The sequence below is a fragment of the Passer montanus genome, unplaced genomic scaffold (genome assembly GCF_014805655.1).
Source record: "Passer montanus isolate IOZ18808 unplaced genomic scaffold, ASM1480565v1 scaffold52, whole genome shotgun sequence".
NCBI classification, from domain to species: Eukaryota; Metazoa; Chordata; class Aves; order Passeriformes; family Passeridae; genus Passer; species Passer montanus.
The window spans coordinates 3,031,048-3,050,796 of record NW_024370152.1 but is presented as its reverse complement, the minus strand read 5'-3'; positions in this window follow the sequence as shown (position 1 = coordinate 3,050,796).

Below are 19,749 nucleotides of genomic sequence, written 5' to 3'. Positions count from 1 at the left end.
TGGCAGCTGTGAAGGGTTATGTTGGAGAAAGGAAGGTTTTAGTGCATGCTGTAATCCCACAATGCATATACATGAAATAGAAAAGTATCAAGGGACTGTAGCCAGGGCCAAACCTTCCCTTATCTTTGCTAGCAGTTATTTGGGTTTTGAATATATTTGCTTTGTTTCGAATAAAGAGACTAACTACTCATCTTCAACTGGGACAGTATAAAGAGATGTACCGTTCTCCCTGTTCCAACCTCCTGATTCTCTACCAGTGATTCAAATGCTTATTTAATTATAAAACCCAGCAGCAATGGCCAGATGTACCCATGCAGCTCAGGCTGAAGGGTACAGCGGAGTCCTTCATAGCCAAGTTGCAAAAGCATGCCATCAACCCTTGGTTGACAGACAAAGCTTTATGCCCTTTACACCATTCACGTAAAGGCACTCAGGGGAACACTCAAATGTTTGGACTACTCTATATTGTCCTTACACCATTTAAAACAGGGAGTATGGAACTAGAAGGAGAGTGTTTGGCTGAGGTGAGGGCAAGGATATAGGTCAAATGGCTGTGGGATGGCACATATAAATCTAGCAGGTAAAACCTGTCTCATACTCTTCTGGAGACAGTGTGCCATGGTTGTTTGAATTCCACTTCTCCTTGCACTGTGAGTTCAGAGTCTTTGAACTAAAGTTTAACCTCAGTCTCAAAATAATTAAGGCAATGCCTTAATTATTTGCACTTTTGAACTTCTTGAAGAAAACAGCTTCTTGTTCCTAAACAAGAATTATGCAGCTGGCTGGGTGCCTTCAGTCTGTGGAGTCACTCTGCCCAGCAAAGCAACTGAGCTTTCTCTAAACAGTTCTCTCCACAAATCCTGTTTAGTTTTCAAAAGACTGTCCTTCTAGTTTGTTTGCAAATCACACAGTGATGAAAAAAATCCAAAGGAAACAGCTGTTAACTTTGATTTGGTAGGTCTCTGCCTTCATCAGGATTGCTATTAGAAAATGCAGTCAGTAAATTTAGGGCTAAAATTCTGCCTTAGGTGTCATTATGTGAACATTCATATTTAAAAGCCCTTCTGTTCCTACCTGGTTTGTTGATATTGCAAAGGAGGCAGTTCAAAAGCCTTGGGCTCCTAAACCAGTTTTGGATTTCATTGTAGAGGAGAGTCCTTAAGACACTCACAGCCTTTGTAGGCAAATGAAAACCTACAAGATACTGTGTCAGTAAAGTCCTGTTGGTCCTCGCTCACTGCAAAACTCTTGTCAAAATTTGCTGAAAGCACTCTTAAGATGAGCATCATGATATTATACAGCTAGTACACTAGGGAGAACTACAGGAACACATTTGCCAGAGTATCTCCATATCCAGGCTGGAGAAACATATGTGCCTCTGAGGGGAAGCAGAGTGCTTAGGAGTCTGAAGAGGCTGATAAGCTCTTTGGGAGATTTTCCATAACATTGAAATAGCTTTTAAAATTTGGCTCTTCCATCCCTGGAAAATTCCTTACATTTGCATCTAACAACTAGATCATTAGTTCCAAAATTAATTTGAGAACCCAGCTGTCCCTTGCCCCTTCTACTATGTATTACCTTGCAAATCAGATGCCTTTTTTTTTGGCTGTTTAATGCTGAAAACAGGGATTTGCATTTCCCTTGTTGTGTTTGTTTTTTTTTTTTTTTTGTGACTCAGGGTGGGAAGATCTGGTTCTGCTGTGTGATCTCTTCCAGCACTCACAATAATGAAAGAGTTCTCCATAGGGGTTACTTCAGTTCAGAGATACACAAATGCAGCACACTGTTTTATTGCCCAGCAGAATGCAGCCACTTCTAGGCTGAAATGGAGGAAGTTCTTTAACAGCAAAACAGCAGAGGATATGTAAGAACAGAAGATAGCTGAATTAACAAAAAGAAATATCCTAAGTGTGCACAAGGGCAGTGTATGCCTTGTGCAACAACAGCCTGCCGTGGCTGTTGCTAGAACCAATAGAAGTTCAATGTCAATCTGTTTAAAAGCAGTTAGTACCTGGGGATTTTGCTAAGGAAGGATGAGGAAGGGCTAAGTCCATTCAGTAAAAGCAACTGCTCTCAGTGCAAATGGGATCTCAGTCTTTGGGGAAGAACTCGGAAAGATCAGAAACAGAAAACATGAGGAGTGGTTGCAGCAGAGTGGATACTTTCATGCTAGATCAATGAGAAGTACAGCTGCTTCTAGTGCAACAGGAATGTGAAGGTCAGGGAACAGCAGAATTCTCAGAGTGCAGTGATCCTTTATAGAACACATTTTGTGACTGTCTGACAGGACCTTCTGGTATAAACTGAAGATAATCTAACAGAGCAGCTGCAATTATGGTACAAATATTTCAGGGAAAAGGTAGAGACATGCTTCCTTGACTTGTTTCCTGGGTAATGCTAAAGTGACCAGGCATCTGGAAAAACAAAGCCAGGACAATAGAAGCATTGTACTTCACACTGTCATCTCCTTTATTTTGGTCACTTGCATTCCAGTCTCTTCCCTATCTAAAGCATCATGGTATATGCCCATGTAGCTGCAGTACTAGGAACACAGCACATTAAAAAAATAATAAAAGCAAAAAGCAGATGCCTCCAAGACATATTCAGTCAGTGGTATCATCATGCATAATCCCCTTCTACAATGAACTGATTTGAGATGAGATGATGTCTCAGCAAGCACAGACAGGGGTAGACTGAGGAATATGAAGTGCATGTACTCACCAGACTCCACCTATTTGTATCAGTCAGACTTTATCTATTCATAACAAACAAGAAGATGACAGTTTTGCATCTCTCCAGAATGGAACTACCTCTACTTATCTTTCTTCCTTCATCAGCAGTTCACTAGAAATATGGGTTAAATCTGTCAGCTAATGATGGTGAATCTGCTCCCCTGAGCTGACCAGGGTGTGGTTTTGGAATCTGGTTCTCCTTTTTTGAAATTATAAAAGATAATGAAACCATATAAGTTCTGGGATATGACAGATGACCATTTAAGAAAAGTGTTGGTCTGCTGAGCCACTGCATACTTGTCATGATTTTGGAGATACAGCTCTCTAAACAAAAGGGAGCTGGGGTGAGAAAGCAGCAGTAGAGGGGAAAGTTCTAGCTCCCCTATGGTAAGATGGATGTTCAATTTCATCTGCTAGTTCAGCAGGGAGAAATGTTTGAAGGTTTTACTACACTAGTATTGTTACACTAGTATTGTTGTACACAAGCATAATGTGAAAGCTTAGCCCCTTTCCTCATGTTTTTATACGTACAAGAGATACAGATCCGCGAGAATTTAACCAAAGCACATGTAGCAGATGCATGACTCACCCTCTTTTGCTACAGAATTAGTTCTGTGCCTGTCATGTGTCAGCCTGTTCTATGAAACCACTTCCTTAATTTACTTTGTCTCCATGTCATGGCTTAATCACTTGGTGTTGAAACCGATCTGGGGTTACAATAAGTCATTCACCTTATATTTGAAAGCAGGCAGTGTACTCAGAGCAAATTAGAGTCAAATTTTTAGCCTAGTATCCATATGACTTCATCAAGAATAATGTGCTGTGTTGCTGAATACATTTACATTATGTAGGACAGATTTTTTTTAACAGCTCAGCACTAAAAAGCTCCAGAGAATTGAAATCATCAGATTTCCCATGCAGCTCAGTCCCCACTGAGCACTAGGTAGCTGCATGGTTGGGGGGATATGAAAAGAGATGCATTCTCTCTTCCCATAATGCAGTGAGCAGAGCTCAACAGGTTGTGAAGATCTAGGCCTAAAATCACTTTTAAGTTGCCAGATGTGAACTGTGGCCTGTATTACATTTCCATTCTGTGACTCTTCTTTCATACTTACCTTCCTTTCTCATGCTTTTTCAAATATTCTTCTGTGACTGCCTGACTCAGTTATCAACATAAAGGACAGGCATGTGAGTAAATCATCCTTATGTTCTAGTGGCCTTCCAGAAGTCAAAACAGTGGGAAAAGCAACAGCAGGAAAGTTTGACAGAGGCAAAACTAGCACCATGACACTTAAGTAGCTGCAGTGAGGCATGATCCATCTTAAGGTCATTAAAACAAAGCTGTGCTTTAACTAAACATACTTAATGGAGGATCTAATTTTAATGGGAGAGGTCAGACCAAGATCTTGCTGTGTAACAGGGATAACAGGTCCTAACAGTCAAGTTAGATTGTAATTTTATTGGTATCCAGCTTCCTAATAACTGAGATTTTCAAGAGTAAATTGGGCACGATCAACTCCTCTCTTACTGGCTTTGGTAAAAATGTAACCACATATTCAGAGAGCACAGCAAGGTGAGCACTTGGAGAAATTTTCTGTAAACTGAATTCTGAACCAGCATTCTGAAATAAAATGCTAAAATGTTGGCTATTTTCCTCTTTGGACTGAATTTAACATCACCTGCTCAAGTTTAGGGAAAATGGATTGTAAACACTTCAAGCCAGAACTTACTTTCAAATTGTTCTGTGAGGTATCTAGCACTTCTGAGGGTGCTGTAAGAGAAATGGTATGCTTTTAGGAATGCCATTGTCCAAATGCCTGCACAAACATGAAGAGTTTTGAAATAATATTGTTTCCTGAGCAGTTTGAAGGTTCATACCGGCTTTATTTTTCCTCCTCTACTGTATACTTGTAGCCCCCTGTGGTGTCCTCTGCAGCAGCAATGTTTTGTTTCAGCATGTTCAGGTTGTGGAAGAGCCCTTTGTTCTGTAAGGTAAAACACATTTTTCTTTCTTAGGAAAAGCAGCAGCAATGTTTTGTTTCAGCATGTTCAGGTTGTGGAAGAGCCCTTTGTTCTGTAAGGTAAAACACATTTTTCTTTCTTAGGACTGGCATAGCACCCGGAACAATTGTTTCTGAAGCATCTGCAAAGACTAGTAGACCCAGGAATGAAAAAAGCTAAGTGCACAGTGAATTTTCATTATAGAAGAAACATGGTCATTCAAAGCCTTTGAAACAAATAGACGATCTCTCTACACTGAAAGCAGAAGATGGAAGGAATTCACATAGATGTAATTGATACACAGGTTTAGAAACCTACTCTATGGCATGATGTTTTCTATGTATTGTTATTGTCACCACACCTACTCAATTTAAGACAGATAGTTAAATCAGGCAAAGGCCTAATATGCAGTCAAATGCATGTTTCGAGATTAAATCTGCCCAAAAATCTCTTATATGTTGTGTTTACAAAAGGCAGAAATGGTGATGTAGCATGAATCCATCAAGATTTTCACTCATATAGCTTTATGTGCAGCTGTGAAGCACCTGCAGAATTCCTGGCACTGTATTTTTGTTTGGGTGTAATAATGACTATCTCCTGCCTCTTGACATACCCAAAGCTCAAAAAATATTAAACACCAGTGCCCTTTGTGGTCTGTAAACTGTTGTACCATTTGAAGCTTGAAATAACTCAGTAAGTTATTCACACTTAGTAGGAATTAAATTCCAGAGGGGAGAGAGGAGATGAACACAGTCTGTGCGATGCTGAAAGCCTGTCTCTATTACAACACCTGTGCCATGCCACTATTGACAGTAGCCACTCTCCTTCTAACATTTTACAAAACAAATGCCCCCTACAGAGCTGTGTGAAGGAAGACAGCAAAAAAAGCTGGAGATTTATTAGCGTCCCTTTGGAATTTTAAGTTCCTTGTGTGTCTGTTTACAGAACAGGCAGCTGCCCAGCTGGAGCACTCCGGTCCTACCCCGGGCAGAAAGCTGCATCGCCCCAGTCACACCTCTGCTGGCTGGCCGTGCCACAGCACAGCAGCTGACCCGGGGCACCCCTCTTCCCAGAATGGTTCTTGGTCCCTAACCACAGTCCACCGGGAAGATGCTTAGGACTAAGAAGTCTGTGTATAATCAGCACAAAGACGCTGATTATACACATAATTATACAAATTCACACTATTATATGCATATGAGAGCTGATGACTCTTTTTCACATGCTGCAAACTAACATGGAGGTCCGGGTTAGCAGCAGCATGAATTACCCAAAGCTCCTTAAGGGAGATCATAAACAACTAAAAAGTAAATCTAAAGAGACGCCGTTTGTCTTGTCTCTGTCACCTCAGAGATGAAAACCTGTTCAAATACCAATAATTTACTAAAGTTACTACATACAGTTTTACTGCTAGTAATAAAGGTCTGCAGAGAGCGGCTCACAGAGGAAGGGCGGCCCGGAGGCTGGGGCTGGGTTTGGGTTCGGCTTTGAGCGGCAGCAGCACATGTGACCGAAGCACGACTTGTGTCCGACACGGACGTGGCAGCGCCCGGCGCTTCTGCAGCCCAGACCAGCGGCAGGTCTCCCGAGAGGGGGGCGCTGGTGGGAGGCTGATGGAAGCAGAGCAGTGCTTCCTTTTGTCGGGGGGCTCCCTTTGCACCCCTCGGCCCCAGCCCAGCAGCTAGGAGACGGCTGGGGAAAGCAAATGACAGGCACGGGGCTCCGGCCCGCCCATCTCCTCCTACCCAGCTAACGCAGGCACAAAACACTTTTTTTTTCCTGTGGCCGAGGCGTTTCGTGAGGGGAGAAGGACCAGCAGAAGTCGGGGGCGCTGGCTCCTTTGTGCTAGAATACCAGCAGCCCGTGCTCGCCCCATCCCCCGCCGCTCGCCGTGCTCGGCCCCCCCGCGTTTCCTGCCCGCAGCCGGGCTCCCCCCGCCCGGTCCCGCGGGCCGGCGGGGCGGGGAAGCGCTTCCCGAGGCCATGACTCCGAGTTACTCTTCACCTACTTTGTGTCCGACACGGACGTGGCAGCGCCCGGCGCTTCTGCAGCCCAGACCAGCGGCAGGTCTCCCGAGAGGGGGGCGCTGGTGGGAGGCTGATGGAAGCAGAGCAGTGCTTCCTTTTGTCGGGGGGCTCCCTTTGCACCCCTCGGCCCCAGCCCAGCAGCTAGGAGACGGCTGGGGAAAGCAAATGACAGGCACGGGGCTCCGGCCCGCCCATCTCCTCCTACCCAGCTAACGCAGGCACAAAACAAACACAAAACGCCTGTGGCCGAGGCGTTTCGGGAGGGGAGAAGGACCAGCAGAAGTCGGGGGCGCTGGCTCCTTTGTGCTAGAATACCAGCAGCCCGTGCTCGCCCCATCCCCCGCCGCTCGCCGTGCTCGGCCCCCCCGCGTTTCCTGCCCGCAGCCGGGCTCCCCCCGCCCGGTCCCGCGGGCCGGCGGGGCGGGGAAGCGCTTCCCGAGGCCATGACTCCGAGTTACTCTTCACCTACTTGGCGGCGGCGCTGGCGGCGGGGTTACTGCCGGTCAGGCCGCCCGGCTCCCAGGCGCTCCCGCAGCCTGCTCCTCCGGCCGCACAGCCCGAGCCCATCTGCTGCCCCAGCGCCCCCCGGCCCTCAGCCTTTCCCCCGGGAAGCCTCAGCCTTTCCCCCGGGAAGCCTCGCTGGCGGCAGTGTCACTTGAGTGGGGGCGCGGACTCTCCCGTGCAGCAGGAGCCGATGCGTGCTGCATTCGTCAGGTCGGCTCCCGCGACCACCACCTGTTTTGCAGCCGAGAGGTTATGTGCTCGCAGGGCTCGCACTGTGGATACCCCGGAGCTTGCTCATCCCAAACGCTGGCAAGGGGAGCGAGTGTTTTCGCTGCTCGCCGAGGGTGGCTGAGAGCGGGGTTACTGCCGGTCACTGCCGCAGGGCGTGCGCCGCCTGCTTTCCACTCCTGCAGAGCGCCTCCGATCCTGTAAACCATACTTCTGCATTTCCTTTAAACGCTGCAAGCAAAATCGTAACGCAAGCCCGTCCTGCACCACAATTACCTTGCAAAGTAATTTTCAGTAGTCCCAGTGGTAACGCTGCCTGAATGAGTCTTCTGTTGGGCACAAAGCTTGCAGCAATACTGGATGGATTTTAGTGTAAAAGGATTACTTCTACAGAGAATTTTGATCTTGGATCAACCAAAAGTGCTCAAAAGAGACTTACAAAACTTCCAGACCGACACCAAACCATTCTTTTCTGAGCTTGCAGTATAAGATGGAGAAAACAGTAAAAAGAATGCTTTTCTGAGGTCTTTTCTAGGAGCAAACTGAAATGTTTGCTCACTGGGTAAGAGCTGGATATCTCTACAGTGTTAAAACCACAGTGGTGAGGCATGCACAGCAATTCTTAAAAGAGCTAAAATAAGTACACTGTAATGTGTTTACTGAGATCAGACATGAATCCTGCAGCTGGGTTGAATTTTGTGCTTGAGGAGGTTTAAATACATGCTTCCTCTAGGTAAAACTTGCCCAGTCCCAATTTGGCTTTCTGTATTATTTCCAGAAATTTACCCTGTAGTCATTAGCCAGGAAAATCAGGTGAAGGCGTTTGTTCTTCTGTACTGTACGTAGTTGTAGTTAGGACAATGCCATAAAGAACGGTAAAGGTGATCTTAAGTGACCCGTGAACTGAAGATACAAATTATCCATAGGGAGTTCCAGCTCAGTTTCGGGAGTGTTTGTAGATATTTCTGACACTGTAATTACTTTTTTTCTTTTTAACTGTCTTAACAGAAGGAAAAGCTCTCAAAGCACAACACAATCCTTCTCTGGTCTAGAAGAGATGAAATTGAAGGAAATTTAATGCAAGCATTTTTAACATAATACATAGTCATGGTTTTTGTATACCACTCCATAAAGGAAATGTAAGTACAGTTTGTCATTAAACACTTACAAAAGAAACAAGGAATATTTTTATTCTTTCACGAGGTATAGAGTGCTCCTATTTAGCTATTTAAGCTGTGGCATACACTTTCAGAAACTGTGATATTTGGACAGCAATGTAAAATGAAGCAGTAAAGAGGAAGAATATCTCTTCAGTCTTAGAAGCAGCTTTGTGATTTGCGATAAGTGCTTATGATATTTTCCCTCACTCTCATGGGGGAAAACATCATAAGCATTTTTGTGTGTTTTTCACTGGAATCCCACCATTGTCCCCTTACAGACTTTCTTCTCTCCACTTCTAAAGGACTGCTTGGCTCCTCTCTACCTTTCTCTCTCTCAGTACTCTGTTGTTACCAGGTTTCTGGATGAAGATGTTTACTCGTCATCCCTATGCTGCAAAACGGCACAAATACAATGAGGAGAAATATTTTGATCTGCTATAGGAAATGAAGGGAGTTGGTAGGAATGTAACCATTATATCAGCTTTACAGTCTTTGATGTTGTTTTCCCCTCCCCCTCCCTTTGCATTGCCCACAGCTGCTAATGTAGGTTTTCCACCTGCATTTGTTTTCTTTCACTTCAGGGATATTTAAGGGAAACTGAACAATTGCTGTTTACTAAGTACTGAACCGTATGGGGGCCATTAAACATAAAAGTGAATCTTCTGACTTCCTCATGAATAAAAAGTTTACCAAAGCTGTAATCTTTGTGTCCCTATTGGGATAACGAGATTATCTGATTTACAGTTATTCACACTATTTTATTGTCTCCTGAATTTTGTAGTATCTGTGGACTTGCATGCATACCAGTGAAGAAACAGTTTTCATACTTTAAAATAAGTGTCAACATGCTTGGGAGGATAGAATTACAAGCTAAAATTGTTGTAGATAAAACAATCTTTTGAAGAGGAGTATACGAGAGCTAGTATTGCAGTCTCTTTCAAAAGACCCAAATTGTCTTCTGGGTCTGTGTTTATGAGTGTTTGTAATTTTTGTGCTTTCTTGTCGTCTACCCTTACTCCTTTTCGCTCCAGATCTTTGTGCCTCCTTGTGTCACTTCAGTGGTGACTCAGACTTGTAGCTAGAAATCCCAGACTGCAGCAGTGGAAAATGTTGTGCTTCAGGCAAGTTCATCTCCTAATCTGTCTCACACTGTTGTGCTGAAAATCAGGTAGACACACAGCACTTTCAAACATCATTCCTCTTCTACTGTATTTTAAGATGGTTTTACATTCTAATTTGGACAGCTTAAAATGTAAGAGGGCAATTCTTGAGAAGGATATCTTAAACTGTGTGGTAGAAAGCTCATGCCCCTGTGATGTTTCTGACAAGACTGGACATGTCTCAACAGCTTGGAAACTGAGCCAGTTGAGCTGGAATTTTATTGTAAATGGCATTGTCTTTAAAAATAGCACAGATTTCCAATTCAGTTTCCTTGCAAGTGTAATTGGAGCCCTGTTTAATGGAATATTCATTATCTGGCTTACAAAGGCAAGAACTCCACTTATACCTCATGTAGAAGTCCTGTGCAAGAAACACAGCAGTTAGGATCTTTAAGTCTTCATTTTCAGCTTCCCTTTGAGAATTAGGAATTAAGCATTAGGAACTAGAATGACACAGTCTAACCTCAAACGCAGGATTTTTTTGGTCAGATTTTTTTCCCCATTAGCAGGAATATCCCTATTAGCCTCTCTGGGCTGAAATTAAGACTTCAGTCATGTAACTGGGATCTTATAAATAGATTTCTAAAATAATTTAAATAAATATATGAGGTTGGGTATGGAGCTAAAGTGATTAATTTTTTTATAAAAGTTCACAGTCTGCAAATACAGTGCTTCAGCTATGAAAAAATTCCTATATGCTGCAATAACTGTCTTTATATTTGGTGCTTACATAGTACATGACTACTAACTGGAAGTCTTATGCATTACTATAGTACATTAAAATGTGTTGTGGCAACTATCACATGTAATAAATAAATGATAATAAATGCTTTTGCATCGATATGGAGGTAAAATAATAAAACAACATATCATGAAGAATGTGAAGTCAAAAAGAAGATAAGTAGAAGTTAATTGTTGTAATGTAAGTTTCTTCTCTCAGAAAAATGGAGTTGTCTTATTTCTTTGTTTTCAAATGGATGTCCAACATATGATTAAACTAAATGGTGAACATTTCTCTATACATGCAAGAAGTCTGGGTACTTTTTTCTCAACTGAGCTCCCTTTAAATGTGCTTTAAATGCTCAGACTGTCCTGCAGTGTGCACACAGATGCTACAGATTGAGAGCCTGCAAGCACACAGTGCTTGCACTTGCGTTTGATTTCAAGAGCAGAGCATTCAAAGAATGTCTTCTGGTCATGCCCAGCTACTGTTTGGGGTTTGTTGGCACAATCATTGGCTCTGTACAGGTCTGAAATAACAGTGAACTGCAGAAGCTTGGCTATGGATGTGTCTTACCTCTTAAATAATTCTTCTATTAATACTATGCAGCTTTTCTTTTTTCATACACTGAGGAGCACAAAGAACAAGCTAATTTCTCTGGCACTAGCTGTTCCTTACAGCTTACAGATCTACACTGTCTAAACAGCCTTGTGCTCTGAACAAAAGCCCTCCTATTGGAGAAGTAACTCTTTTTTGACTTCAAGAACTGTGCTGAACTCAATAATCTCTTCCCGTTCTGTGGCTGAGGAATTGAGAGGTTTAATACTGAAAGAAAATAAAACAAAACTAACCTCTGCAGCATAGCAATTTAAAAACACATGGCTACTTCAGTAGCAAAATGAATGTGGAGACCAACCCTGTGCCTAGGGAAGAAAGCACATTCATTTTTATTACAGTAAGAGCAGGATTATTGGTTTACATCATATGTTTGTTATTTAACTTTCCCTTTGGAGCATGCTCTGGGCACTATGTAAATAACAATTCTTTCTGTGTAAGAAATACCGTTCTCTTATTTTTTTTGTATGGCTACCTGTTAGCAGTAACTGAAAGCCACTGCCTGGGTATGAGACCTAGCCTTACAACCCCAGCTGGCTGAGAATTCTGGGTGCTGAACAGACAATAAATGCATCTGTCTAGGAGTTGGAAATGTGTGGGTAATTTTCTTTCTTTTGATTGCCATTAAAAAATATAAATTTAGTATTTTAGTGTTGACCTGAATAAAATTCTGAATCATGTGGCTGAACCTCTGTTCTTTTAATTTATCCCATAGCCTGCAATTCAATACACACCTTATCAAGCAGTCTCAAGCCTTCTCTTTGTTCCTCTGCTTTCAGTCATCTGTGAGAAATCACTCACATCATTTTGGTGTGAAATCATCACAGCTGATCACACTTTACCAGGAATTGTATTAGTTCATTTATTCCTAAAGGAAGTACTGCATAGATGGATGAAGGTAGAGTGGCCATGCCACAGAAATGCCATGTAGGTTTAATGTATGCTCTTCCTTTTTCTATTCAGGTGCTGTTCCAGGGGGATACACATTATTCCAGCCTTTATATTACCTCATTATATTAATCTTAAATGTGGTGCTTGATGTAGTTCAGATGCAGGATGCAGGTCTTGGATAGAATTGTCCTATGTGCTGATGTCAGTGGCATTAAAAGAAAGGTGAAATATATACATTTTATATGTAGGCCTGATATTAATACCAAATGTAGGAATGCAAATGGATGCAGAAATCTGGGTTTTGCTGCTGAACTGCATAGTGTGATCCTATTTAATAAACAATGTAGGTGTTCTCTATTCATAAGTGATTTTTTTACATTCTTCAATTGCTGCCAAAGTAGTTCCCTGAACTGGCCTCTAACATGCTAGGAAGAGTTACTGTAAAGTGCACAAGCAGCCTTTACAGCTGCGTCCTCCTTGGAGTCACCTGGAACTTTGTGGAATCTAGGGCAAATTCCTCTTCCCGAAAAGAAGCGAATGGAAGGGTTTTGTGGAGATATGCCTACTACTTGCCTCACCTGAACATGCCTGAAGGAAGAAACTGGTTAAACTTCCTTGTGAGGGGAAGAGGAGGAGCAGACACTGATCTTGTGTCTCTGGTGCCCAGTGAGAGGATCTGAGGGAACTGGCCTGAAATCATGTCAGGGGAGGATTAAGCTGGATATCAGCAAATGGTTCTTCACCCTGTGGGTGGTTGGGCACTGTAACAGGCTCTCCATGGAAGGGATCACAGCACAAGCCTGACAGAGTTCCAAAAGTGTTAGGACAATGCTCTCAGGCACAGGTGTAACTCTTGGGGATGGTCCTGTGCAGGGCCAGGAGTTCCAATGATCCTTGAGGGTGTCTTCCAACTCTACTTATTCTGCTATTCTGTGAAGCTTTTTTTCCTGATTCCTGCACATAATGAAGGATATTGACTCCTGGCTGGGAATTTGAGTAATATTGATTACAGTTTTATCTATCAGGATGATTCATCATTGACAGAGGGCTATGTTTTTGTTTCAGTAGTAGCCATACACTTCGTAAGAGAAGTTCTGTCCAGTTCTAAGTCATAGGGCCGTCTTGAATTAAGTGATGCCCAAACCTTTCGTGACAGTAATGTTTTGCATTTTACAGCATAACTTTTTTTGTTCAGTACATACACCAAACAAAAAAAATTAATTTTCTTTGCTTTGCGTGTCTTCACCCATTCTAGACAGCATTCAACAGGCTTCTACTCAGTCACTGTAAGAATAACAACAAAAAAGTCTGTTAAAAATAATCAAAAAATCCCACCTAAGAACAGCAGCATTTTCAGCTTTGTCTGCTACAGTGGAGCCTTTGTTGCCCTCTGAGTTCTGTAGTGCATCAGTACATGAAATCTCTGTGAGAACAGAAGAAAGACCTTCAGTTCTAAACTCCACCTGCATCACCTCTGCCTTCAAAAATAGTGGCCTTGCCCAAGACTTAAAAGTGCATGTGCAGAAGGACAAACATCCTTTCATTTCTTCCTGTTAGTTATTTTGTTTTGGTTTTTGTTTTTTCGGCTGGCTTTTTTGGTCTTTTTTTTTTTTTTTTTTTGTTTTTTCTGTCAGGAGTACGGGGGTAGGGAACTGAGGGTCTTTGTAAAGAATAGCCCTAAACCTATCTTCTTTAACACACTATAATGGCATCTGCACCATGCCTAGGGCTCACCTGTACCATGGCTTTCCTGGCAGAAGAAATCAGGTTATGTTAATTGTAATTTATATCAGACAGTATCTTCTGTCTTTTTGCATCTGAATGTTTATGCAAATCCCAGAATCACAGGGGCTTACACCAAAATGAAGGATTCCTGTGTCTTACTGTCATTCTGTGTAGGCTGCAGTCCATTTCTCACAGCGGCAGTCTGTAAGAAGGGCTATAATCCAGCTGTAGCCTTCAGGGACATACCTGCACTAGGGCCAAAGTAGCTAAGATGCTGAATGCATGGAGGATTCAGCATTCAGTTCTCCTTGAAAAATGACGTAAAGAAGCCCTCAAAAAAAATTTTTTTTGTTTCCTCTGGAAGGAGTTTTTTCTTATGTAGGCAGGGTCACACTGCATCCACCAATCACTACTGTTTCTACGTGTCCACATGCAACAAGCTAATGAAGAACAAGCTAATTAGACAGAACTGATAAAAATAACAGCAATTATTCTCTAAAAGCTCTGATCAGTGGCTGATAAAAAAAAGAAGAGTTTGTGCTTCATAGTGTGTTTCCCATTTGCTGTCTCATGTTCTTTCTAGCTCTTCCTAGATTTTCTTGTTTGTTTTAAATTCCATTGAAACCATGGCTGCAAGGGCACTGGAAGGAAAGAACAAAGCAGGTGGAGAAGATGGAGTCCTTTTATAACTGAATTTAGGGTAAGAACTTTTTTTATTATTTTGTAGACAGCAGATTTAAATTCTTCTCTTTTTTTCATTCTTACTTTGCTGGAAAACCCATCTTCCATCTTCAGAGGCTAGTTTGAGGGACAGCAAAACCTGTCCCCAGTTATTTCTACAACCTTTGTTCTATCCATGCAGCCTGAGATTTCCCAGCTGTAATACCCTACAAATCACATTGTATATGAGATCATCATATACAATCTTATATGCAGGAATCTATTCAGGGCACATATTGTTATGCAGTGTTACGTGCTTTCATGTTTAAACTGTAACTGCACAGGGAAGAATATTGCATAAGCTTTCTGCTATCAGAGAGTTATTCATAATATATACTGGAACATATATAAATGTATCATTAATATTACCTCTAAACAGCACCCTAATAATTGAGTACATTGTGTTGAAGATGAGACATTGTGGCTCCAGAGCTGTAACTGTAGAGTGTCCCAAAGAAATTCTAGTGATTGTTGGTAGCTTCAAGGGTATTGATCTGTGAGAGGGTCATGAAATCTTTAACTGGAACTGAAAACAACATAGGGAAATGAAACCCGAATGTCCAGACTCAAACATTTCCAAAACGGTCTTGAAGATCAAGAGTGAAATTCTGAACCTGTAACTTTGAATGGATTTTTTGAAGTGACAAAAATTCTGACAAGCACTTAATTGAGGACTAAAATTACTTGGCAGCATTTAAAATCCAGCCTTAGTTTACTTTTCAGACTCAATGAACTGCTTTACCTTTATGTGCTAAAGGGACTGCAAAACATGCAGGTGAACTGCATAGAATCTTTCTATCCTGAGAGAAACACATTTAGTCCAATGAGTAGCAGGTTGAATCTGAAGAAGAGTCTAAACTTCTGTAGAAGAAATTTGTGGATGATAAACATTTATTGCAACTGAGATCCCGTCTGTATTTTAACAGGAATCCATGTAGCTTCTTGTCTTTTTATGACCAAAAAAGTGGTAATGTAATGTGGAAAAGAAAACAAATAATAACCAGCTGGCCCTGATTCAACATGAAAGATACTCTATGAAAAACATCTGTAACTGAAGTTACACTACTCAAGTAACACAAATTTAATCAGAAGAGTGTATGTTTAGAAGGAATAGAATCCTGCAGGAATGGAAGAGGCATTAAGTCCAACTAACACACTTCTAAAAGTGATTGCTATCGTGTCTTAAATATGTGTGTGAACACTGAAGTTATATTTAAAGCCATACAAAGCTATATTAACTCCATATCTCTCTAAGATTAGCACAACATATGACATAAAGTTTTAAGGGCACTAATGGAAAAATATGTTTTTACAGAAATTAGATTGTATAGGTTTCAGATACAGTTTCCTTGATCATAGCTTCTTATGAGGTAACAGTGTTAGTGGCACTTGGATTCCAAAAATTTGTCCCGGTAATATTTCATTGATTTTAATAAAGAAAGTAAAATGTGCCAAAACCTAGAATGCATGTTTATCTTATGGCTAATCTTGGGAGACTTTTATTTGATACTACACAAATAAAACTTGTATTGCATCTTTCTGTGCATCCCCTCCTTTTAACATTATATACCCAGTTTTCTCATTCCTTCCATTCCTTTATATATCTCTTTTGAAAATTAATAGTTTTTGGCTGATTGCTAGGAATCATTTTCACTGCAAATTTCTTCCTGGCAGGCTACACTGCTTCAGTAGATTACCCACCACTAAAGAGAAGTTCTGGATGACTTAGTCAAAAAGGTTGTGCCTGATCATAAACACTTTTAGAAATATATAAATGTCGATACTTCTGAGCAGCTCAGGAAGCAGCCTGGACAGACATCACAAAATACAGAAATTTTAATAAAATTTTTCCCTTTACACGCAAGAAGTGAACAAATTTTTACAGCTATCAAGAAAAAATAGACAGGTATCTCATTCCTCTGTAATTCTGATGAGGATAATGCTGAATACATTGCTTTTCTAAGAAAAAGAAAATATTTTAATGGCTGCCTGAGAGAGCCCTGATCTAGGAGATCCTGACTTGGGGGGAAAAAAGATCTGATTATTTTTTCCTTTTAAGGTAGTAGAGTCAGTAAAGATAGCTAAATCCTGTAAAATTATGAGTGATACTCGGATGCTTAAGAAATGGAGGAAATTGCTGATATGAGAAATAAGAAACCCCAGAATTATTTTTCTTTGTGGAAGGTCTGTCTAGCATGCCCAGGAGCATGTGCAGCAGGAGAGAATGACTGTGGAAAGACAGGAGGACAGGGAAATGGAGGTTGGTTGTTTTGTCCTTCTCCAAACAGGGGCAGGTGAGAATATGCTGAAGCAGAAGCACCAAAGTGAGAAGGAGGTCTTCTAAGATGGAGAGAAACAGGAAGAACATCTTCCGAAGGAGGGGCAGGATCTGGATACTTAAGTCAGTGAGTTTGGATGCTGGGCAATCACAAGGCAGTATTTAACTTGGGCACATCATGGTATAAAGAGGGAAACAGACCAAGAATGTAGAGGACATAGCTTAGGCACTGGGGTCTCTGTGGAGAGCCATGATAGATTGTGAGTCCATTGAATCCCCTGGAAGTTTGTTGATAACTTGACTAGTGGCTGTATAGACTCTACACTGGGGGCAGGTTAAAGGCAGCAAGAGCATTAGTCTCTCCAACTACCTCATGAGATGCCACAGTAATGGATGGGAGGGGTGAGGATGCACTAGGGAACATGAAATTTGACTTTGTCCTTTTGCTGAAGATGCTAGAGCAATAGTTAACAGGCACAGAGACAGATACCTGTTCATATAATGACAAAATGGGAGAGGCAGGAACTGGCTCATCCAGAAGACAAGAACAGGACTATGTCTCCAGAACAAGATATCTACACCCAAGATCCAGCCCCAAATGCTTGCAAGCAGCTAAAAAATGTAGAGGTCAAGCTGACTGCCTTAATACAAGTGCTGGAAATATTCAGAAAGTGTAGATACTTCAAGGGACAAAATGTAACAGCTGTCAGAACTCAAAAGATGCCTGATATTTTATGTACAACAACAATGCCAAGCAAACCCCAATCTGGGCAATCAAGTTGGAAAGGCAATCAAGAGGAAAAAATATTAGGCTCTACAGAGCAGACTGAAGGCCTCTAAGTGTGGAGTTCTACAACTGGCAATTCTAAGCAGCTCTGGAAAAAAATTGGGTTTGAATAGAGATCTTTTATTCTGCATTATGGGTTATTCTTGATATTTGAGGAAACTCAAGATTTGAAGTAGCACCCCTAAGGCTCACTTTCCGACCATGTTTCTCCAGGTGTGTAATAAGAACAGATGCAAAACCTCAGTCTTTTCTCTGTAAAAAGGAAGTATGAAGGAGGTGTTTCTTGCCTCCTGGAAAGCAAATCCTTGCTTATAAGAACAGAAGCTCAGAAAAGCTCAGTAATGAAGAGTACTCATGAGCTCAGTAGAGGCAAGGAGATGGGAGGAGTATATGGTTTTGCGAATAGCAAGAAAGGGTGACTCCTTCTTTGAGGGCACTGTAGTTTATGCTAGACAAGAGGCCTTTATCCTCCCTCCTTTTAAACACAGGCACAGGTTGTACAGAGAAGGTGCAGAGTCCTTTATTCAAGGTATTCAGAAGTCTTCTGCAGAGATTTCTGAATGATAGGCTTGAGGGGACCCTGCTAGGGCAAGAGAGGTCGGACTAGGTGACATCCAGTGGGGCCTTCCAACCCTTCCAATCTTCCAGTGGGGCCGACTCATTCTGCAATTGTGTGAGATGCTGTCAGAAGTTCTGAAGTACTCTTCCAGTCCCAAGAGGGATACAGTGTGAGCTGGGAAAGTTGCTGGAGAGCCTAAAAGCACAGCTTTGCTTGTGTGGAGGCCATGAAGCTCATTGGCCTGTGTATTGCAGGAAGACTCGGTAAAAACCTTCCAGGGCCTGAGGATGGCTTGCTCTGAGTGTAACTTTTAAGACCAGAGGTGAGGGACAGCAGACTTTCCCTCATGGCCTCTGGTCATGCTAGTGCTGAAGCAAGCAGTATGCTTACAGACTAGTTCTGTTCTGTCTTTCCTTCTGGTTCACAGGCTGGTTTTGAACATATGATGGTGCATTTTCTTCCCTTCTGGAATGTCATTATCCAGTGAAGAAGAAACATCACTTCCTAAAACTTTCCCCTTGCACTGAATGTTGTTGCCTGCAGCTCAAATGCTGTGGGTGAAAGAAGTTATTTTAATCAGGGGCTAATTTTATCTCCATTTAAGTCTACAGGCAGCGAATGCAGTCAAAATCCCAGGTGCATATCTCCACTGACTTAATTGGGCTACTCAAATCTATGCTGTTCATATAATAGGCTGAAACTTCTGTAGTAACAAACTCAGTGTGGGAGTCATTATCAGGAAAAAGTTGTATTGAATTCCATAACAACTGATGAAGGACATTGAACAGAAAATTTCTGAGGTCTTTTTTAAATAGGTTTAGGTTTAAGAAACTAAAGTAATGCAGCTGATGTGGTATTACATTTTGCTGACCTCAAGGAAGTTTTGGTAATTGACCATTGTAATTTACATCTTAGGGGCTTAATTTGATGAAGTTTATATTGTGGATGATCCATGAAGATTCACCCATCAGTATCTAAACTGAGGTTGGATGAAAACATATTGCATCCTTTTATTTGGCTTTCTTTGCATTTGATCAGGTTCTATATCTACTAGGCTTCATTTCTGTTTTGTGATGAATTTTTTCTTCCTTGTTCCATGCACTGGTGATGTTAATAGCATATAAATTTATAATGGGAGATAAAGTGGAGAATTTTTGAAGCATTGAACATTGAACTTTAACATTCTGCACAGCTATCCATTCAGTCCCGTGGCTGGCATAGAAACCCTGGTTCACACAGGCCGGCATATCCCCATATCCCTGTCGGGCAATGCATATGTAATGCACACTGAAATATTTCCACAAGAGTCCTATTTTGGGCTAATTTTTAGAAGATGGACAATTACACAGAGGAAGGGTAAAACATTAAAAATACTTATATGCTGCATGCTGTTATGAAGGATACACCTGGAGAATCTGAGAAGACCAGGAACTTCATATCTAATTAAAATTGCTACCTAATACAAACTTCCAGTATTTTAATTGGCAACTCTACATATTTTCCTTGCTTCTCAAATTATGGGTTAGGTCCATGGTTGGGAAAATCAGTTTATTTCTGTCAAAGTCAAGGAATTTTTACCACCTAAGTATTTAGCTGTATGTATATTTTAGATCTAAAAAGCAGTAATTTTGTTAACAGTGA